We start from the raw sequence: 24,543 nt of genomic DNA on the forward strand, positions 1-24,543 counted from the left end.
TTTTTTGTTGGACCAATTTGCAGTATAGTACTTTTAAATTTATAGAAAATGGTCTAGTCACATTCTCAAATTTGTTAGCATAGATTTGAGCAAATATTCTGTTAAATATTCTTTTAATCAGTTCCATTTTCCTAATAAGTTTGCATATTGATGTATTGCTTTTTTTTTTTGAGATGGAGTCTCGCTCTGTCGCCCAGGCTAGAGTGCAGTGGCGCAATCTCGGCTCACTGCAAGCTCTGCCTCCCGGGTTCACGCCATTCTCCTGCCTCAGCCTCCTGAGTAGCTGGGACTACAGGCGCCCACCACACCATGCCTGGCTAATTTTTTGTATTTTTATTAGAGACGGGGTTTCACCGTGTTAGCCAGGATGGTTTCGATCTCCTGACCTCGTGATCCACCCTCCTCAGCCTCCCAAAGTGCTGGGATTACAGGCGTGAGCCACCGCGCCTGGCCGATGTATTTCTTTTTTATAATAAAATTATTTGTTCTTATTTTAAAGGGAATTATTTTATAAATTTTTCAATTCTATTTTTCTGTTTTCCAATGTATGCATTCTTCTCTATTGATTCTATTTTCCTTTTTGATTATTTCATGTACTTATCAATTTTACTTTTTTGTCTTTTCCAACAAATTAATTCATGCTTTTATATTGATCTATTTTTCTGCTTTCCTTAGCTCTGTGACTTTTTTTTAATTTTTTTATGTTGAATACACTATTTTTCTGTTTTCATTCTTTCTGTTTTCGGTAAGGAAACATTTATGATTCTGATTTTCTTTTGAACAAATTCTTTGGCATCATTCCATATTTTTTTATACAGAGAGTTTTCAGTAACGTTGTTTTAACTATTCAGCAATTGCACTTCTGATTTTTTTCTGTGGTTCAAGAGTTACTCAGCAGAAAATATTTTCTTTTAAATTCTTAGTAGTCAAGTTTCAGTTTTTTCATTTGTTACATATTTCTAGGTATAGTGCATTGTTGTCAGAGATTATGGACAATTATATATGTCTAATTTCTATTCTTCGGAATTTTGAATTTGTTTGGAGTCTGATTTGTGGTCAATATTTGTAAATACCCCATATACACATAAGAAGTACTTCATTCTCTGTCTATAAAACATAATCTACATTTATGGGTTATGATATTCAGATTCATCTATATTTAACTTTTGTTTCATATCTTTGTGCTTGTGAAAGATGAAATGGTATGATTGTGTTCACAACCGCTAGTATGTTCATGTGATTTTGTGTTCGTGCTGTATCTGGAAGGTCTTGTTACATATCTCAGTGTGTGGGATTCTTATGACTGGTGGTAAGATGGCTTCAACTGTACATGGGCATGGCATGAACATTGGGAGGCAGTGCTTTCCTTTTCATTTATCTTCAAGTCTTCATTATGATAGAAGAAAATCTGAACTTGGTGGTATTAGTATATTTTTACTAGAGAAGAGCAAGACTTGGTAAGAATATTGGGTAGAATAGAGTTGTTTTGAGAATCTTCTAGTTGCCCACACCCATCTACTCTCCATTATTCTTGCCTCTGCTTTCTGCCCCAGGAAGCAGACCAGTATGTTTGAACAGGGCAATGGCAAGAGATTTGAGAATTGCTGGATCCTTCTCTCTGGGCCACTTAGGCTTGGCTACATTTTCTTCTCTAAATGCAACAGCTTCTAGGAGCCAGGCCTCCTGAAAAGCTGTCCGTTCTGTGGGTCCTTCCTGCCAAGGGTGGGTCACTGTCCCCAGCGGCTGCTATTTCCAGAGCATCACACTATTCCTTGTCAACTTCTTTGTACTTGTCCCCACCAGTCCAGACCTTTGTAAATAGTCTATTTTCAAAACTCCTTTTATCTGTTTCTTTCTGAGACTTTCAGTGACACTAGCACATCTAGGGAAATTTCCACTTTTTAGTTTTTGTTTAATAGTTACCTTCTATTTTTTGCAATAGAGAATGATTTTGTATTTTGATGGTGATATATTGCTTCTGTTTAAGATGTATCTATTTAATTTAAAAGAATTCAATGTAAAGAAATCGTAGAGCAAATTACAATTTAAATTTCATGAAGACCTAACAAAAACTTAGGAAACTAGTCTATGAATTAAGCAAGTTTTAAAAGCACTACTTTATACATTTCAAAGCTACATTATACATTATTTCTTTATACATTATAATGCAGTAATACCAGGCCTGATGCTATATAATCTCAATATTTTTCTATTTCTCTGGTATATTTTTGTTCATCCTTTTATTTTAAAACAATTTTCATTACTTTGATTTGGTATGTATTTTATTTTGTAGTATATTTTGATTTTTTTATTCATTATGAAAGTCTTTTTAGTGAATATGTGATTTCCATTTATTATGTTTATTATGTTTGAGACATTGCTCTTATTTCTGCAGTAGGCTCAGTATATTTCCTTGCTGTTTCCTTTTTTAAAATGCTGTACTCTAATTTCAGCATTTAACTTTTGTTTTATATCTTTGTGATTTGTGAAGGATGGAATAGTATGATGATGTTTACAACCACTAGTGTGTTTATATGATTTTTATGTTCTTGCTATTCCTGGAAGGTTTTGCTACATATCACAGTGTGTGGGATTCTTATACCTGGTGGTGGTAAGATGGCTTCAGTTGTACATGGGCAATTATTTAGCATTAATTTCATTTTCAGTTAATTAGCATTTTCCCACATGCATCTCTCTCAGCATTTTGAAAGTATTTTAATGTTACTTGTATTTCCTTAATTAGCATATTTTAATTCTATATTATTAACAACTTCTGAACAAAATAACTTTCATTTCTTCCTTTTGTACAACAAGAAAAAAAAACTCAGGCAATTAGTACATTTACCTTTCATATTCTCTTCCGTCCTCCTGATTTTTTAAGTATGTTCTGAGATTTATGTCTTATTTTAGCCTTGGACAGGCATCAAACATTCCCATGCCTTTCAGTCTTCACCTGTTCATAATATCGCTATCCTCACAGCATTATTGAGAAGAGTAAATGAGTTTATCCCTGTGAAGTGCTCAGAACAGAACACATCATAAGTACCATATTCGTGTTAGCTATTGTTATTATTACAGCTACTCTAATGACACTATACTTTTTCTACAGCATGAAGTTTTTCTTTTAGGAACGATGACCTTAAATTATTTAGACCCAGGCTGTTCCGTATGCTATGTACTACTGGGCACTTAACATGTTAACCACTTAACAAGAGGTTCTCTGACTATAAAAAACAAAGCAGATTTAGTACAAAAGAAAAAAAGAATGTGAAATATCTCAACAGTAAAGTTTTAGATCCGTGATGTTAGTCTGTGCTGTCTCTCTATTGTAGAGACACAGTTCTATTGAGTGGGGGTTTATTCTGTTCCATATGCTGTGCCCTTTGCATGGAGATCCAATTCCAGGTAAGCTGTTTTGCCAGACTGTAGCTCTTGTGTTGGCTGGTGATTACACTGTAGGCAAAGATGAATGACATGCAGTCTCTAAAGTTGTGGATGTTAAAGGAAGAGAGAGAGTTACGTATTGCACTGGGAAAAAAATGTGATGGAGACTAGGTGGTCTTGAATGTAGGAGGTGGGTCTATGACATCCTTATCCCCAAGCCATCTAAGAGTTGGGTCAGTGGCTTCCTGATCTCCCACTATTTTCTGGAGGTTCAGTTTCTGTGGTGTCCTGAGAAGTATATTCAAAAGCTTCCATGGAGCTTGATTCAATATAACTTGGAACACATTTTAAATACATCATTTTATACATTAAATCCTTTTGTGTTTAACCAGTGGCTTTAAGCTGGGGGCAATTTTGCTCCCACTGCATGGATATTTGGTAAATCTGGAGACATTTTGGTCATTACAACTGGGAGAATCCTACTGGAATCTATTGGGTAGAAACCAGGGATGCTGCTAAACATCTCACAGCACAATCCCCACAAGTGAGAATCACTTAGCTATAACTACTGATCATGCTGAGGCTGAAGAACTCCTTCAGTCATTTTGGGAGTACTCACCCTAATGAGAGAAAGTGCTTTCTAGAGCAGCAGTAACAATGGCTAAAATGTGTTTCTACTGTAGTCATTCAAAAGACAGGTTAATAATTCAAAAGACAGGTTAATAATATGAACAGGAGGCAAGGGAATACTGGGTAAAAGAGGGTGGTTCCCCAGCAAAGGCCCCATCCTCAAGCCTGCAATCATGTGGCCCTAACTGGGAACAGGCATTCCTGTTTTCATGCCCACATGTTGCCTTCTCCAAGAACACTCTGGCCCACCACACCCCTATCCTGTACCCATATAAACCCCAAGCCCCACAGCAGAGGAACTGAAGAGCGGCAGAGCAGCAGAGCAGCAGAGAAGGAGAGAAAAGAAAGAGTGTCTGAACATCGAGAGGAGTTCAACTGGTGATGGTCAGAGCGGACATCAGCCACGGGATGGCTGAACTCCAGGGGAAGATCATCTTCCCACTGTATACCCTTTCCAGCTTCCCATCTATCCTACTGAGAGCCACCTCGATCACTCAATAAAATCCCTGCATTCACCATTTTTCAAGTCCATGTGACCTGATTCTTCCTGGACACTGGACAAGGACCTGGGTACCAAGAGGGCAGGGTGTAAAAGGCTGTCACCCTGACTCTCCACTGTGCTAGTTTAACACTTAGCCATCTGTGGATGGTAACTGCTACAAGAGCATTAAAATGTAACACACCCCTGGATGCTACCACAGCCCTGGAGCCCAAAAGTGCTCTCCCTGGCTCCTGCACCTGCCTGTCTGCATGCTCCCCCTCCCCTAATGGGGAAGTTTTGTTTTTTCTTTTTTTCCCAATTGTCAGGACTGGCAGATTTCTGTGGATAACGGCCTTGCACTTCTGATTTTAGTTTGCCTGGAAAGAGCACCAGAGGGTTTTTAATATACGAAGATTAAAAATTAAGCAGTAGAAGGACTTCCCTATGGGATAGCAGGATGTCTGAGTCCTCTGTTTTAGACACAGGAGATAGAAAATTACATGATAAACAGTCTACTGGAATTGGAGCATACTGGTTAAATATGCAGATGCTTCAACGTGAGGGAGATTTCTTGCAGCTGAGGTATGATTCCAAGACAGTTTATGAGACATGGCACAGTCATCTGAAAGGTTAAAGAGCAACAAGGTCAGGATCAATCCCTACTGAAGCCTGGAAATACAAAGATTAATTCTTTGCTTGCTGAAATACCTTCTCCTTCCTTTTTTTTTTTTTTTTTTGGTAATTTTATTATTGTATTTTAAGCACACAGAAAAGTATATCGGATAACATGATAAATATGAAAATATACTTTTTCAAAAGTTCTTTCTTCTATTTTTCCTCATTTCTAAGGGTTTAGTGAGAGGGAAAAATTGTGCTCGGACCTCAGATTCCCATCTTGAAACTTGAACAGTGTCATGACATATGTCCTTCTTAGCTCATCTACGTATTTTTTTCACATAAAATACTTTTTAAATTGTAATCCCTCTTTCTGCAAAAAAATAACAATGACATATTTGAGGTTATATTTGCACAACCAGGTATATTATCTTATTCTGCTCATGGCACAGAGCCTTCTCCATGCAATGTTCTTTAGTAATGCTTGCTAGAAAATACTGCTTACATGAAGTGTGTTAAAATGCCTTAGTTGACTGATTCTTCATTTGAACAATTTTGATATAACCCCAGTAAACGGTCTGTTTAAAAATGCCTTAGTTGACTGATTCTTCACTTGAACAATTTGTGTATAACCCCAGTAAATGGTCTGTCATTTGCAGCCCAGGAACTACATGAATGGCGTCTTGCTGATGTGTTAATCAGAACTAACTATATCCCTGTTCATGCCCCAGTATATCGAGTTCTTGTCTATAAGATCATGCATCATTGCAGAATTTCACATTCAGCTTTCTCAAGCCTCTTTTCTTTTCATCAATATCACAGGAGATTTTGTGTGTATAATGTAACTGTTGAAATCAGAATACTGTATTTTTGAAACTAAGTATTTTTTACTTCGTTAAAATCATATTTACATGAGGCAGTGTCATTATTTTATTTCATATCAAATCATAAGAGCAACCCAAAAGCATGTTTTTTGTCTATCTTTTGTTAAAACTACTTTCAAATAAACATTTTGTCAAATTGAAAAATATAGAAATAATACACATATGCCTGAATCAGTACTACCTATGTGTGCATATTTATTCAATAAAATTCATGAGAAAGCATACAATATATCAGGAATCATATCAGACTTGTTTACAAAAATTCTGTAAGTGGATTTCTAAGATCAAACTCAGTGTTCCTTGAATCAGTGGGATGTTGCATGTATTATTTATCAGTTAATTCTCAAGAACAATCATAAAAGGCTTGATCTTACAGCCTTCCCAGCCCAGCTTAATTCCTACTGGTTTCCAAGCAAGTTGTGGGCACTTAAGTGCCACATGACTAAGCTGTGATTAATTAGGAAATAAAACATGCTGCATTCTCTACAAGCCGAGCAGAGGATGTAAGTGACTTTGATGTCCTGGAAACTTCGCCTTTGACTTTGTGTTCTGATGTCAAGATATCTGTTTGATTTTACCAATTTAACCAATTTCACTTTTCTTTTTAAAAAACAAAGTGAGAAGTTGGAGTGAATTCTTCAACCTGTAAGGTTCCTTGTGTATGCAAGACAATTGGACAAGGTATAATTTCAATGTCAATGAAGTCTATATTTAAAATTGTCTTACCAAACACAGGGAACATAAATACAGAGTATTTGTAATTGGCTCTCTTGATCAAGGGTATGCCAAGAGATAATTGTTTATTGTTTCTGCTGCTTCTAAAAAGCAGAAAAGAAAATCACACTGAATCCTTAAGCATCAACTTATTAGAATAAATACAACTCCAGGCTTTTCTTCTCCATTAGGTTTAAGTGCTTCTTTGAATAACCTGATGGCCAGTTCTTTATATGAGAGACAGATAGTTTCTTAAAGATACCCATTCAAAAAAATTAGCAAAACAAAACAAAACATATGTATTAGGATTTGTAACGTTTAAAATGTAAAGTGGCTTGGAAGATATTTGAAGAAAGACTTGCATAAAACAATACTGCTCAGATCAAATTGTGAAATAAACTGTAGCTTTATTGATGATTATGCCTTTTCCTCGATGGGCCATGCATCACTGTTTTCCTGGTTATGTTTCCAACATTGCTAGAAATGCACTGGCAGTGAAAGCCCTCCAGGGCAGTGTGGGCTCACTTGTGGAGTGGAGTTATGATGGGAAACTCTCGCCTGCAAGTCCTGCAATTATTTTTTCTCTCTTTTTACCATCCACAGAAGTTGCTAGGGGTGGTGTTCCTTTTATATCTCCTTGGGACATATTCAATTTCAGCGGCAGCTTTAGTGGCCATTTCCAACTCACCTCCCACTGAAATTATCCCACCTAAAGTGTGCCCCTGTAGTCTCTGTAAATCAAGCTCTAGGGCTGACCTGTGAGTCTCCTGGGCCCATACGCAAGCACAGCTGGCAAGTATGGGAGTGAGGTGAGAAGGGCTAAATGCTCCATGAGCAAATTCGATGCAGGGGAGGCGGAAGCCAGGGGATGAATGCTCAGTTTCCTATTGGTTAGACAATACCGAGAAGCATAGTTTATGCTTCCCAGAGATCCTGAAGCAATTCATCTGCTTTTCTCACATCACAGGCAACTCATTCCTATGTTGGGCTGTCTTTTCTTCCCCACTTTGTTCTGTCTCTCTCCTGTTTCCCAGCTTTCCCTTCCAAATAAACCATCTGCCTCAAAGTTCTTGCTGAAATTCTGATTTGGAGGGAACCCAGACTTAGATTCCATCTCAAGATATAAGTATCATCATCAGCTGTCAGTAGTAATAATTCCATGTGAAAGAAGAGAGATGGATTCCTGATAAGGCAGAGACTTACAGATGGAGCAGTTAGAAGCTAAGAAGGATCTCAAGAAAGTATCATGGAAATTATATATGATGATATATGATATATATGATCATATATGATAATTTTCTTTATAGAAAATGCTTTTTTGTATAATAACAACAGTGGTTGTGGTATGATTATTGCTAACCTAAACTAAATGTTTTTCTTTTTCTTTTTTGAGATGAAGTCTCCTCTGTCACCCAGGCTGGAGTGCAGTGGCGCCATCTCTGCTCACTGCAAGCTCCGCCTCCCACGTTCACGCCATTCTCCCGCCTCAGCCTCCCTAGTAGCTGGAACTATAGGCGCCCGCCACCGTGCCCAGCTAATTTTTTGTATTTTTAGTAGAGACAGGGTTTCACCATGTTAGCCAGGATGGTCTCGATCTCCTGACCTTGTGATCCACCCGCCTCGGCCTCCCAAAGTGCTGGGATTACAGGCGTGAGCCACTGCGCCCAGCCAAATGTTTTTATTTTCTAGACACTGTGCTAAACACTTAAGAGGCTGGGTGTCGATTGATTGCAAAATAGCTGCAATAACTGCCCAGCCTCCATCTGCTTCTTGGGTAGACTCCTCCCATGCTGATTCTGGGATTGGTCATGTAGTTTACTTTGGCAAATGAGACAATAGGAAATTTGATATAAGTAGAGGCTTGAAAGGTGCTTTGCACATCTGGGCTTGCTCTCTCCCACTGCCCTTGGACCCCAAGGCCACCAAGAGAATGAGCCTGAAATCTTCTGCTAGAGAAGCCCTGTGGAGAAGAACCAGGGTATCTGAGCCAATAGCCTGCCAATTATTGGACATGTGAGCGAGACCATCTTAGATGAACTGACACTGATGTGTGAGAAATAATAAATGTTTATTGTTTTAAGGCGCCAAAAGTGGGGTAATCTGTTATGCATCAAAAGCTAACCAATACAGATGTCCTACTTCGTTTAATCCATGCAGTGCTTCTATAAGGATATTATCACCCCATTTTACAGGTGGAAAATTGGGCCTTGAGAGTTTACTTCCTCTAAAGTCTCGTAGCTAGTAAATGGCAGAGCAATTTAAAAACCAGGTTTGCTTGATCCTAAAGCAAACTGTCTTCCTAACATTGGCATATGGATCAAATGTTTTTAATGAAGCCATTGATTAATTCATTCATTCCAAAAACTTTTTTAGGACCTACATTGTGTTGGGTACTGTGTCAGATACTGGTAATATACAAATGAATAAGACACAGTTTCTGCCTTCAAAATAAGCTCAGAGTTAAGGCAGCAGGCATGCACAAATAAAGACAATGCAATGCAATAGCATAGGTATTTCAAAGGTGTAATAGGGACAGACTGATGATATTGGGAATTAACACATGGGACTTCTGGGTAGAGAATCTAATAATATGTTGAAATTTTGATGTTCCAAATTTACTTTGAGTAAATTACTAAAAATTACTTTGAATAATTTTGAGAAGTATTTCTTTGCCACACTCTATTCTGTTAAGCATTTCAGATTTGTCTGAGGCCTAAAAATAAAAATGATCTAAACTCTTTTCACTAAATCTTATTCCATCTATCGTCCACTAATAATGCTCCTTTCTATATTCAACTATATATTCATATTTTCTATATTAATTGGATATCAAATTCTAAGTCCTTCAAGTGCATTCAGTTCCTGACCTAAAACCACTGAGATTGAAAACAGTCTCTATTAGAACTATTTTCTTAGCCCTGATCAGCTCAGTTCCCACAGCCATGTAAAATAACAGCCATGGGGGTTATCGTAACAGAAGCTTGAAGTGTTTTAGAGAACACAAGAGTGTCTAATTTCTCGTGGAATATCATACAGCCTTTAAAAAGAATAGGGAAGATATTTAAGATTGCAACATGAAAAATATTGCCAAGTGAAAACACTGGAGAAGTTATACTGAAACAATCAAATGTATATTTCATATATATATGTTCACACACATACAAATGCATCCTCACATACCTGGATTTGAATCTAACCTGTTCTTTTAACTGCTCTGCTGAACAGTGCTTTTTAGGCCTCACTACACTTTTTCTTACCTTTCTTGAGGGGAACTGCCTAAGACAATTAGATATGTGCTTACTTTAATCAGTCTATTAAACTGTAAAATTCTTGAGTTCCTATCTGCTAGATAAAATCGTACATTAATGAGGGCCTGGAAGGGACTGATTAGGAAGTGAGGGGAGGTGCACAAAGTCCGGTGAGACAGGCTGACCAAGATAAGGTTCGCTTTTGACCTGTTTTTTAAAATGCCTGTGGTGTCTGCTTTTCACCTAGAAAAGGAGGAATTGGAATATTCTCTAATGCCCTAAATATCTGCCTTGCTTCATAACTACTAAAGATTGTTAGTCTTAAAGTTGGTGAGGGGCAGTGAAATTTAACCACCAGATATGATGATGGAAAAACCATCTGGGGTTGTAATAAGCCAACTTTTGAAATAAAACCTAACCTAATGCTGGGTGCTACTTGTCCTTACCTTATTACACCTTATTAAAAAGGTTTAATCTCTTTTAACAACGGCTTATTCACATGACGGGTTCTATATCTACAAATATATTTTTAACTCTATGTAGTTCTATCTCTACATGTAATGGTAGTTTTAAAGAGCAAGTTTTCCTCATTTTAAACAGTGATTTTCTAGAATAAGTCATAGAGACTATCTCTGCTACAGGTTATCTTTTTCTGCCAAATTTCTTCTAGAATATTAATTTATTACGTGAGCACCCATTCCAGGACAGCTGGGCCTTGCTTGTGTCAAATGAATACATAGATGTGATCCCTACCCACGTGGAGCTCTGTTCTAGGCTGACAACATATAAAGTATTACATTTAAAACAAAGAGCATGGCAGCCATGAAAAAATAAAGCCTGGGCCTGGTTAATGAGTGATGACCCCTCAGGGAAATGTCCTTTGAAAACAGTCCTGAAAGATGAGACAGTCCCCGATAAAAGGATACCAAGAAGTTAGCTTCAGGCAGAGGGGACAGCATGTGGGGAGAACCTGAGGGACAAGAAAGGACCTGTTCTAATCTTGGGGCAGAGAAGACTCCAAGTATGACCAGAGCAGGGGCCAGCAAACTTTTTATTTGAAAATCCAGGTAACAGAGGTTCTAGTATCTGTGGGCTATGAGGTCTCTGTTACAACTACTTGACTCTGTAGTAGTAGCATAAAAGCAGCCATGAGCAATATTTAAATGAATGGAGGTGGCTGTGTTCCAATAAAACTTTATTTATAAGAACAGGCAGTGGCTGGATTTGGCCATAGTCTTCCAATCCCTAGACAAGAATGAAAGGAGTAAAAGGTATTGTGGTTCAACATGGGGACACTGAGGAGAGACACAGCCAGCACATGTAGGGTCTTGAATTGGAACCTCCTTGGTGGAATGAACAATTAGGGTGGATGTCCCTAATCAGGCCATCCTGGGATGGAATATTTCCTGCCCCTTGCTGGCTAAACGACCTTGATTTTCATATTATCAAGGAGATAGCTGGGCCCACCCGTTAGGGCAGTTATAAGGATTAAATGAAACAAGATGTATGCCTATAGAATAGACATAATCAACAAATTCCATAAATCTCAATTCCCTTGTATCCAGTGTGAAGTGTCTGCTTTGTCTCGAAGTATAGGAAACGAGTCTTATGCTTTCAGTGGGCCTTGACTGCTTCACACAGCAGTCACTCTGTCTTGGAGATGGCTCTGCAACTCACTTGGGCCCTGTGGACTTCTTTATGGATTAGCAGAAAGCTCTGGTTGTACATTTAACCTTTTTCATTACCTCTAGAGAAATGATGTGAAAGTTTGTTTTAATTGCACAGCACAGGTTTAATTTAATAACTCTTCCTATGTTAATTTAGTGATTTGAAAAAAGCTGGATTTTGTTTTTAATTAAGTGAGAGCAAAGGACATTTTACATCCTATGTCAGGAGGGGGGCGAACATTATTGTTTGTAATTGGCAAGAATGAGGAAAAACATCCTACCCATTAATGACATTACAAGATTACTCCTGTTTCAATTTTGCCCCTCCCCCATGGTAGAATAGCTGAATACAATATGAAAGGATTTTAAAATATAAGATGGAGAAAATGGTTTTTAAGATATATACTATATATGCTATATATCACATATGTATTATATTATATATAATATATAGTATACTATATATTATATATATTATACACTATATATTATATATTATGCACTATATATTATATATATTATACTATATATACTATATGTATATTATATATAGTATATATACTATATGTATATTATATGTAGTATATGTATATTATATATAGTATATATACTATATGTATATTATACATAGTATATATACACTATATGTATATATTACATAGTATATATACACTATATGTGTATATTTTAAAATTTTCTAATTGGATAGCTCAACTTGTGTGTGTCTCTGTGTATGTGTGTGTGTATACCTACAGTTGCATGAGGGCATGTGTTTTGAATGTAACTATCATTACATTACTAAAATGAAAAAATATAAAATAATTTTGCCACGTGTTTATTAGTAACCTACTTAAATAACTGCAGGCAGACTCCAGAATTTTATTTCTAATTGTATTCCCTAAATGACAGAGTTGAAGACCATGTATATACAAGAAGTGAGAGGAGAGACCTGCTACTAAGGCCAGTGGGAAAGGGAAAGAACTTGGTGAGTTGCCCAGTGTCTCACAAACGCACCCAATGTCCAACACGTCTGAGATGCAGAAATGGCCTTTGTTCTCCACATTGTACAAGCTGCTAGTTTTCTGTTTTTGTCTTTTCTTTTTTTATTATACTTTAAGTTCTGAGATACATGTGCAGAACATGCAGGTTTGTTACATAGGTATACGTGTGCCATGGCAGTTTGCTGCACCCATCAACCCGTCATCTACATTAGGTATTTTTCCTAATGCTATCCCTCCCCCAGCCCCCTACCCCAGCTCAGGCCCCTGTGTGTGCTGTTCCCTTCCCTGTGTCCATGTGTTCTCATTGTTCAACTCCAACTTATGAGTGAGAACATGCGGTGTTTGGTTTTCTGTTCTTGTCTTAGCTTGCTGAGAATGATGGCTTCCAGCTTCAAGCTGCTAGAGTTCTTAGAGCTGTTTCGTATTGAAATTTATTGTTAGGATGAAACCTGGGACTGCACAGGCGAGGAGAAGATAAATATTTAGAAAGGGATCAGAGTCATTCTGGATTGAAATCCAAACAAGCATTGACTTATTTTTTCTAGTATGATTATTTATAAAGATTTGCACACGTGCATACAAGCTTATTCAACCCATTCATAAAAGTATCGCTTGGGGTTCTTTTTAGAAATAAAGATTTCAGGGCCTTATGCCCTAAGATTCTAATTTAGTCCATCCAAGGCAGGGCCTGAAAACCCGAATTTATATTAAGTACTCTGGATGATTTTCATAAAGGTGAGGTATGTGTCATGCTTTGAGAAACCCTGCGAGTAATAAGTTGACTTGAAAAACAGCATTATGAAAGCCAACTTATTTACAGTCTCTTTTTTTGCCTAATGATCAGAATATTTCAATATGCACCCATAATATGCCAACCTTGAATTTTCAAGAGATAGGCCCAAGTCATCTTTTTCACAAATACAAAGGATCTTTTTTAGCGTTAATTGGCCAAGAAGGAGGGGGAGTCCACATGGCTGCCTTGGTGTAATTGCCACCCACTGTTGGCTTCTTTACCTCAAAACAGGTGTGGAAGTCATGAATCACCCCTCCTGGTTACTTCTGGCATTTTGCAACTGATTGTTTTAGAGGCCAAACTGTTTTGTGAAAAATTTAACTTGTCATTCTGTCAGGAAGCTTTTAGGAGGATATTTGACATTTAATTTTTTTAAGTCAATAATCTAGGTGATTCAACACACATTTCTTTGGCTATTTTAAACATGCATGTTCTGCAAGGAAACAATTTTCAATGAAGATTTAGCAAATATCTAGACATATAATCCCCAAAACTCTGGTTTCAAATGCAATAGTTGTATGGGTGCTGGAGATTTTGTCTATCATGAACTAATTTGAGAAACTATATTTTGCCAGGGAAATAGAAAAGATCATTTTGATTTTTCTACAGAAAATGCTCATGCCTGGAACTACACATGTATTGTATTGACTGTGAGGAAATAAAATATATTGCTTAAAAAATTCTAGGGTGAGAATGAAAATAGTAATATTAAAAGCTACCATTATTGCAATGGTATTGCAATTACCATTTCTGTGAGCTAAGCCCTGTGATCAATGTCCTACCTGTATTATCCGGTTTAATCCTTGACAGGTCTCATTACAATTATTTGTGGAGGTAGAAACTCAGCCTTCAAATGTTAAATACGACCACATACGTGGAGTCCATCTCCCAAACTCACCCTAATTATGATACTACTCCGACTCAGTGTTTGTTTTTGCCTGGCTTCCTTACTGCTTACAAACCACACAAATTTACATAAGTCAAACCTCCCTGAATTACAATTTCCATCTCCACATTTAAAAAAGGAACACGATAAACCATTTTAGTGATTATTTTAAAGAGTGAATGCTATTAGAAAATGTAAGTGCTTCATGAAGTTCTATATATACATATAAACTACTAAGAAAAATACCAAAATATTCGTGGTATTGTCATATTAATATGGGAGCATCCAGCATCAACTCCTGCTTTAAGTCTGCTGATCCACTTGATATTCTGCCACAGTTACACAAAAACCTGGCTTAATTGGAGGTAGCTGGTGGTGCAGGCAATGGGGATTTTCAAAGGTCAATGACATGATCCCAAGCTGGTCATTGATATGACTGACTTAGACAGTTGGAGGTAACTTCCTTTGCTTCGTCTTCTACCCCAGGACTTTTGTTTCACATTTGTATGCAAGTATTTATAATCAAATTTACAGCTTCATGTAAGAACAGGCACAATGGTCACTCTCATACAGGTAACAGGAAACTTAATTCTGACTGTAACTTCCATTTTTCTTAAGAACAAAGTGGATGAAGCTGATTTTTTAAGACTAAATTGAAAAGAGACTGTTTCTAATTTCCCAGAGGTGCTGAATCAAGGTGCTCTGTACCTAGGCTTTGAATTTTCTGTAGCTGTTATTTATATGCTTGTTTCCATTCTGAGCATTGCTCTGTATGTTGAGGAGAACTCAGCTATTCAGAACACAGGATTGATTTCTCTTTGGCCAAGTACAAATTTTTTGTTTGTTTGTTTTGCAAGAAAGTGATTATTTTCTAAAAGCATTAGATTGGGCAATTAGAATCATAGTCAACTAGCCAGATGTGTGGGCTTCACATACATCAATTTGTAAAGGCTTCATCTTGCATTTATTGCAAGAGAATCGAAAGCAATGTAAAAGAGAACATTTGAATCTACCCTTTCTTGAGACCCCCAAAAATGCTGCTGGGTGAAGGGAAGAAAGCAAAAACTAATATTCACTGATAACTTCCTAAATTCCAGAAGCTGTTCCAATCAGTTAGGGATTTGTTCAATAATCAGGTTGAATATTTGCTGAACACTTACACATGCCAAACAATTTCTAGGCATTATCTATGATCCTCCCAACAATCCCATGAGGTGAGTATTCTTTTTTATCTCTACTTTACAAATGAAGAAAAGGAACTGGAGCCCAGAGAGGTTAACTAACTTATCCAAGTCAAGAAAAGTCACAGAGCTATGATCTGAACCCACTCAGCCTGGTGCTGGGGCTGTTGTATGCTATCGCCATTTATTTATGTACCAGAAGCCTGCTAGAGAGACAGAGACAGGAAAACACAAAATTGAAAGGCATTTAACAGAAATTATTAACAGACATTTTAAATTAATCAACTACAAATTTTCATATTGCAATTTTAGAAACACTCAACACAATTGTTAAAAAACAACTTAACACAATTGTTAAAGAGAAAAAAAAAACAAAACCTGAAAATGTCAGGGCCAGGTCAGACAAAATTGTCTCATATTCTTACAGGTTTGTAATGGATATCTGTTTTGCTATTATCCTTCTTTTTGTAATAGCACCCTGAGCCTATTGGAGGGAACATTAGTCCTCTATTATCAATCCACATGGTTTGAATGGAGACCTAGGCCTGGCTAATCAGAGTAATTTTATCTTCCTGAATGATGCAATTGGTCCAGGGTGGACACATGATCCAAGTCATTCAATCACAGTGAATCATTTGGATATGGTTTGTCTTCACCAAAACTCATGTTGACATTTGATCCCCAGTGTGGCCATGTTGAGAGGTGGAACCTAGTGGGAGGCAGTTTGGGTCATGGGGGTGCATCCCCCATGAATAGATCAAAGCCTTTTCTTGTGGGGTAAGCGAGTTCTTGCTCTGGCAGGGATGGATTAGTTCCCATGAGAGTGAGCTGTTAAAAAGTGTCTGGCCTTCCTGGTTTCTCTCTTGCTTTCTCTTTCCCCAGGTGATCTCTTTACACATACCTGCTCCCCTTCCACTTTCCACCCTGACTGGAAGCACCATGAGACCCTCACCAGATGGAGCTGCTCAATCTTAAACTTTTCAGCCACCAGAATTATAAGCCAAATAAACTTCTTTTCTTTATAAATTACCCAGCCTCAGGCATTCTGTTATGGCAACACAAGATGGACCAACACAATGCTAGAACTACTAGAAAGTGAGTTTTCTCTTTTGCCCTGGACTGACCAGACACCGCCACTTGGAGCCTGAAACTAAAGCTGACAGAGTAGAAGGCAGAGCTGATAGAAACAGATTTGCGAGGATAGCATTTCTACCTTGTCTTTTCTACTGTAAGCATAGTTTTACCTGTAAGTCCAGTCTCATAGCAGTCTTACTTGTGGACTCCAACATCACGTTATAGATTCATCTTTTGGCTTAAACCAGGTTGAGTTGGGTTTGTCACTTGTAATTGGAGGAGTCTGGTTTATTATTGCATCTACCCCATCCGAACTGGGAGGGACAGTGGAGGCACAAAATGAACTGTGAACTTCCAATCTGCATACCTGTGTTTGACTCTCTTTTCCATCATTTTTTGGCTACATGACCTGGGGCCGATCTCTTAATCACTCAGCATGTCAGTTCCCAGTTCTATAAAATATGAAAGTAAAATTCATTTCCCTAATGCTGAAGGTGGTATAAGGACCAAATGATTACAGAAAAGCACTTTCAGAACAGCAAAGAACAGATGTCAGGATTCTCATCTAAAACCTAGACCAATAAGGATTGGAAGATATTCATAATGTCTCTCAAAGCATTTTCTTAATTGAGATGCTGGAGTATTGCTAGTCACCTCAAGTGCTGAATATGGCCCTACGGGTTCCAGAAAAATAGGAAAACAATGATGATGCTTATCTTGTTGAGATAAACTAGCATTTCCTGTTTCCATTATTCAATTACAGGAAGCATAACATTTATTTGCAAATGCAATTAGAAAGCTTAAAATCTAAGCCTCAAAATTGTGCTCTATGAAAATGAATGTCAATCTTTATGTAGAGGAAGAAAGAAGGACTAAGAAAAAATTTTCTTACTCATTGATGAGTAATTATGTTCCAGATCATTTTGAGAAATGACACCTGTGTGGTTTGAAACAACACAAAAATAACACACAACCTGCACTGAAATCAAAGTGTGGCAAGTCAACTTAAATATTTTTCAAATGCAAAACAATCCACTGCCACTCATTAAATTGTTCTTGTTTGAAGAGAGAATAGAGTGCATTTTTAATAGACCATTATTCAGCTTACTAACTAGAGAAATATTACAGATGATGTTCAGCAGAGTTCATTTAAAATTTAACACCCATATATATATATATATATATATACACACACACATATATATGAATTATATATTACAAGGTGCTATTATATATTACATGGTGCTATTCACATATATATTCATATATATGAATTATATATTACATGGTGCATCGTACATGGTATTATCCCTATATATATGAAAGTCCTGATATATATTTATATCTATATATATGAAAGTCCTGATATATATTTATATCTATATATATGAAAGTCCTGATATATATTTATATCTATATATATGAAAGTCCTCATATATATTTATATCTATATATATGAAAGTCCTTATATATATTTATATCTATATATATGAAAGTCCTCATATATATTTATATATATGAAAGTTCTCATATATGTTTATATATATATGAAAGTCTATATATTATATCTATATGAGAAAGTCCTCATGAAATGGCTATCCTTGGTAGATACATATGTGTAGTTGTTAACTGGTAAGTTCCTAAGTAGATTTGTATATCCCAGCCCATATCCACTGAGTCCCAAAGTAGATTTGCCATCTGAAGTGAATTTGTGGGTATAATAATTGAACAGACACAGATGTACTACCTTTTACACCACCCACTGCCGTCAGAATGCTGTCTAGAGCTTAACTTCACCTCCTGACTCCCCCAAAATAATCCTTACCATTTTAAGTCCCCCGGGGCTAAATCCAAGGTTTAAAGATATTATATTATTAAACTGGAAAAAAATGAAAGAAAAAAGGTTGCTTACTAAACATCTTCATACACTTCAACTGTGAATCATCCACCCTCTGGCTCCATCATCTCTTATCTGGACATTTCGAGTAACCTTCGTGCTCTGTTTCTATACTGGAAAATCTAATCTCATATTATTGAAAATAATATATTTTAAATAAACCAGATAATCATGCTTTCTAGGCTTACAACTCTAGGATGACTTCCCGTTTCATATATCCAATGTCATTATCAGGGTATATAAGACTTCATCTGCACCCCACCTGTAACCAACCTCTCTGTTTGGGTACATGGTGCTATTCCTATTGATCCCACCTCAGGAGCTTTGTATTTAATCTTCTTCTTGCTTCAAAAACTGTCCCCAAATATATCAATGTTGCCTTTTCCCTCAATGCATTTAGACCTCTATCCAAATGTTACCTCATCAGAAAAAGCAGAACACCATATTTACTTGACAGCCTTTTACCCAGTTTTATTCATTCATTCATTCATTTTTTCAGAGTCAGACCTATTTGTTTGTTTGTTTTCTATGACTTTCCAATAGAATATAAAAATCCACCAGAGTGGGTTTTGTTTTGTTCTCTATTAGGGCACTATGTGTCAAATGTAGTAGGGCACTTAATAAATATTTGTTGGATGAATTAATGTTATTATATAGGTAAATTCAATTTAGTCTCATCAAAGAGTAAAAGGTCAGTTAAGTTAGTGGGGTGATTTAAAAATATACATACTAGCATTATAATACAGTGTATTCATTAAGGTCTTGCTTTTTGGTTTTTATAGATCTGGGTTAAAATTCTGGCTTTGCTACCTATTAGCTGAGTGACCTTGAACATGTTACTTAAACAATCTCAGCTTCAGTACACTAAAGTAAAAAATGTAGAAATGGAAACTACCTCATAATAAATTTAAATGATATAAGCTATGTGTTTTATTCTAAACATTTAGGAAATTGTCTAGAATAAAATATATGCATACTCATACACAGGTAAACACACACAATACTAGCTCTTACTTTTGTTCTATGGTTAATTCTAGAAAACAACGATAAAACTAAAAAGGTACAAGGAAAAAAATTAAAATCACCTGGCTTTTTGTATCCAGAGATTGCCAACACGTATTAATTTTCCTTTAAATATTTTACTTTTAAAAACTAACAAAACAGGCCGGGCGCGGTGGCTCACGCCTGTAATTCCAGCACTTTGGGAGGCCGAGGTGGGTGGATCACGAGGTCAGGAGATCCAGACCACGGTGAAACCCCGTCTCTACTAAAAATACAAAAAATTAGCCGGGCGTGGTGGCGGGCGCCTGTAGTCCCAGCTACTCGGAGAGGCTGAGGCAGGAGAATGGCGTGAACCCGGGAGGTGGAGCTTGCAGTGAGCCGAGATTGCGCCACTGCACTCCAGCCTGGGCGACAGTGCGAGACTCCGTCTCAAAAAAAAAAAAAAAACTAACAAAACAATCATGGTGAAGAACATATTTAAAGTATATATTTTTATCATGAAAGCTTTCTTTTTTTATGAACTATGTCTTTAAAGCATGCTTCTAAATGGCTACATATAGTTCCAGCATAGTAATATGAAAAAGTAATTGATTTAAAAAAGTATAAATGGGTGTCTTGTGTAACACATGCTTACTTTTATAAAAGTAAATATAGATTTCTGAAAGATAATAAATATTCCTAACCCTTCACTGAGTGATCACCTTTATTCATTTTTTTATAAACAGTTTTTTTTTTTTTCCAAGAAAAATGTGATCAGTCCCGGCATGGTGGCTCACACCTGTAATCCCAGCACTTTTGGAGGCCAAGCCAGGTGGATCTCCTGAGGTCAGGAGTTTGAGACCAGCCTGGCCAACATGGCGAAATCCCGTCTCTACTAAAATACAAAAAATTAGCCAGGCTTAGTGGCAGGTGCCCGTAATCCCAGCTACTCCAGAGGCTAAGGCGGGAGAATCGCTTGAACCCAGGAGGCAGAGCTTGCACTGAGCCTAGATCATGCCATTTCACTCCAGCCTAGGCAACAGAGCAAGACTCTGTCTCAAAAAAAAAAAAAGAAAGAAAAAGAAAAAAGAAAAAAGAAAAAGAAGAAAAGTGTGATCAGCGTATACACCCTTTTACAACCTGCTTTTTCCCTCACATGAATAATCGTACTTTTGTAATACCACTTTTTATAGACATACAATGTTCCCTTGTGTGGCTATATTATAACTTACTTTTTAATAATCTATGATTGAAGATTCAAGCATTGGAGCATAATGATTAAAAACAGAGGCTTTGGAATCTGAGCAAAATAAAGTCTTAAAATCGTAGTTCCACTACTTTAACTTTGGTACCTTGTACAGTTTTCTTCACCTTTAGAATCATAGTTTCCTCAGTTGTAAAATGTTAGGCTCTGGGATAATTATTTCCGACTCATATACATATTTTGAATATTAAGTGAGAAAATGAGAAAATGTGTGAAAAGCATTTAGCACAGTAAATGACACATTTAGTCCATGTGGTTGTCGTTATTATTAATTTAATATTACATTCATTGTCGTTATTCTTGGTTCAATATGTTTGGGTATGAGAGAATAAAAGAACACAACACACGTGGGACAGAAAATGCTTTCCCATTGGAGTAAAGAATGACTAGCATGCCTGGCGCAGTGGCTCACGCCTGTAATCCCAGCACTTTGGGAGGCCAAGATGGGTGGATCATGAGGTCAAGAGTTCGAGACCAGCCTGACCAATATGATGAAACTCTGTCTCTATTAAAAATACAAAAATTAGCTGGGCGTGGTGGTGCGTGCCTGTAATCCCAGCTACTCAGGAGGCTGAGGCAGGAGAACTGCTTGGAGCCGGGAGACGGAGGTTGCAGTGAGCTGAGATCATGCCATTGCACTCCAGCCTGGGCAACAGAGTGAGAGTGAGACTCCATCTCAAAAAAAAAAAAAAAAAAAAAAAAAAAAGAATGACTAGCATGGTAAAATGTCTACTGAGCCCTTTGCCAAGGTTTTAAGGCACTAGAACAAGCCAGCCCTGCCTTTCTGAGCTGAGTCCTAGCTCCATGGGGCTACATCTCAAAGATTCTAGATTCTTGTAATCCCAATAGCTTTCTTGTAATCTCCTAGCCCTGACAGTATGGTTGTACCTCCTGCTTCTTATGGGTGCATTTAATATGCCTGTATTGCTTCACTGTCCCCTTTAGATTTTCAATTTTCTCATACCCTCTAAGTAAATTCCTTGTATTAAATTCTGTTAAAACTCCTTGTATGATTCCTGTTTTTCTCACTGTACTCTGGCATCTACACCTTCTTCATGAAGAATAGGTCTCTGCCCACCCACATGAATAGTGGTCTCAGACATCACAGCGACCAATACAGCCAGGGATGTCCAAAATTATACTATTTTAATGCAATACTTTCTGGAATTCCATCCTTAACTTTTCTTTTGTCTTATCTGTATTCGTATCACATCCACATATTTAATATTTTTAAATCAACTCATTTTTGATGAATGCAGTTATTTCATAAGATGACATCATATCACTCCGGCAAATAAACTTGCCACAGATGAAAGATACTCATTATCATGCATTCGGATAAAGATACATCTTTAAAACTAAATGCTTCAAAATTATCTACATGCCTTATCATCTTGAGAACAGGCATTATGTACTTTTCTCTAATGACTTATTGGTTGACATGGAAGAGTAGGTGGGGATGTCCTCTATGTAGTTATTCAGAGACCCCAGGTTCCTTCCACCTGGAATCACCATCATCTTCAACATGTGACCTCCATAGACTTGCAGAGTAAGAAGAGAAAAGAGAAAATTGTGCAAAGGGGACATGTATGATTCAGTCCTGGAAGTGATGCTCACCATTTTGCCTATATTCTCTTGGCTGTAACTCAGTCACATTGTTAACAGTCTAACTACAATGAGGCTAGAAAATACAGTTCTGCTATATACACAGGTTATACTAGTGCTTGAGAAGATGACACACCCAGGTATAGGTAAGCCTCGGAATTTTCTAGTCAGCAGATGCATTCATCAAGGGGCCAAATTACTTACTACTGATTTATTCAGTCACATAATATTTCTCCAGTGACAATCTTGGTTCAGGCATGGTATTGGATTCTGGTGATAAATAATGGTGAGCTAAATGGATCTTCACTCCATAGAACAAAATGTCTCAGGCTTCTGCTTTCAATCACAGCCCACTAATAACATGAATGAAACACTGTAGGAATCTTTTTATAGAAGTCCTTCTCATTTGGGGTCAATAAAATTATCATTCCTAGAGATGTACAGGGTATATTATAATTCTCTTTGAAAAAAAAACCCTATTAGTGGGAAAATCCTTGTAATGAACGAAATGAGATAAAATTTTTCTCATGTGAAATAAAAGTTAGAAAAAGAAAAAAATCAATAGCAGTTTGAGATAATCTACATTAATATAGATTAATTGCCAACACAGCCTTCCTTAGCTGGAACCCTTTTCTCCATTTTATCTGGCTGACTGCATTCTATCCTTGGAGATTCAATTCAAGTGAACACTCTTCTATGAATTCCTTGACACTTATTTCTCTAACCCTTTTTCCAGCCATACCCTACTAGGCCTTTGGTTAGATGTCTTCCACTAGCTCCTTTATCATGTCAGTCCTAGCATTGTGTTCAAATCACATTTTTTTTTCTCAGTTAGAATGTAAGCGACTTGGAGCATGGGTCTGTGTCTTGTCTTTCATTTTTCTCAATGTTTGTGATCTAGATAGTGCTTAATTAATGTTTATTCAGTAAATAGGTGATTGAAGAAATATAAAAAGTTTGTCATTAATATTGGATTCTTCCAGGTTATTATATGAATGGAGTGATTTTTAGTTTGGGGAGGTTGTGTGTTTTGAAACAGGTAGCATTTGGTTAGGCCCAGAGGAATTGGAAAAAAGTTCTGGGAAAGGAATGTGGGATAAGCAAAAGAGCCTTAACCTAGGAAAATATAAAAAGAACTGGGATGGGTGCTTAGGAATGAAAAAGTCTGACTGGAAGAGTCTTCCCTTAGAGTTGTTGAGGACATTAATTATGATGACTGAGATTTTTGGAGAACTTACAAAATGAAAGTTGCTATGTTGTAACAAGGTTGAATAATGCTTTAGTTTTTTCCCTGAGTTGCCCAAAGAATGGATAACAGATACTATAATGAGTGTAAACTGCTTATGGAGATTTTCAAAGGAAAGGATCCAGAACCACTGCATACCTCTTGAACCCATTATCCCATTTAGAAATTATAAAAAGGGTCAAGATAATTAGAGAGATAATTTTGTGAAATAAACAATGATGAGGTCCTCAGCCAAGCTTAGTGATGGATGATCTAAGGAAAATTATAAAAAGGGTCAAGATGATTAGAGAGATAATTTTGTGAAATAAACAATGATGACGTCCTCAGCCAAGCTTAGTGACGGGTGATCTAAGGGGAGCCGTGGAACTCCAGAATGGATTCCCCGTAGTTGGAAGATGGAGTTGATGGCTCTGTGTCATATTCTCGTAACTAGTCTTTTAACTCTTTCCCTGAATAAATCTTGACCATCTCGAAATCTTGACCATCACCTTCCTCTTAATAGGGAACAAAAGAAGATGACTCCCAGTGAGTATATTTTAAAAGGACAAGAGAAAACAAGTAAAATTGAATTTTGATTATGGCCACATTTATACCTATCTATTCCACACACTGGTTATGCACATAGTCATACATTTATTCCTCACAATGACCAAATACAATTTTTGTTATTGTTGTCTCTGTTTAATGAATGAAGAAACTGAAGATGCAAGATGCTGATAACTTTCTCAAACAAGCACAATCAATGTAAGTGGAGTTGTTATTTGAACAAGGACTAAATGTGACAACACCAAGACCCGATACTGTTTTCATAGATTAGCACCCAGCGAATAGTGATTATAGGCGTGGCACAGCTAGAATGTTGACAGTCTTGAACGCCAGGTAAAATGTAAGAACATTTTCTCCAGTGATTCATCACATGGCCAAGCTTTCTGAACAGGCGACATAGCTTCAGAATGGAGGTGTGGAATGTAGCCATCACTTACTTATTCAAG

The 24,543-nt window shown here is 37.0% G+C and overlaps 1 long non-coding RNA gene across 1 annotated transcript in view; it reads right to left on the reverse strand.

Moving 5' to 3' along the window:
* Positions 1-24,543, reverse strand: part of LOC134735855 (uncharacterized) — a 168,242-nt gene that overhangs the window by 45,827 nt on the left and 97,872 nt on the right. The window contains exon 2 of the long non-coding RNA XR_010119392.1: positions 16,926-17,010. This is a non-coding gene — a long non-coding RNA (uncharacterized lncRNA). The remainder of the gene's footprint in view (positions 1-16,925; positions 17,011-24,543) is intronic.

Source organism: Symphalangus syndactylus, chromosome 24 (genome assembly GCF_028878055.3).
Source record: "Symphalangus syndactylus isolate Jambi chromosome 24, NHGRI_mSymSyn1-v2.1_pri, whole genome shotgun sequence".
NCBI lineage: Eukaryota > Metazoa > Chordata > Mammalia > Primates > Hylobatidae > Symphalangus > Symphalangus syndactylus.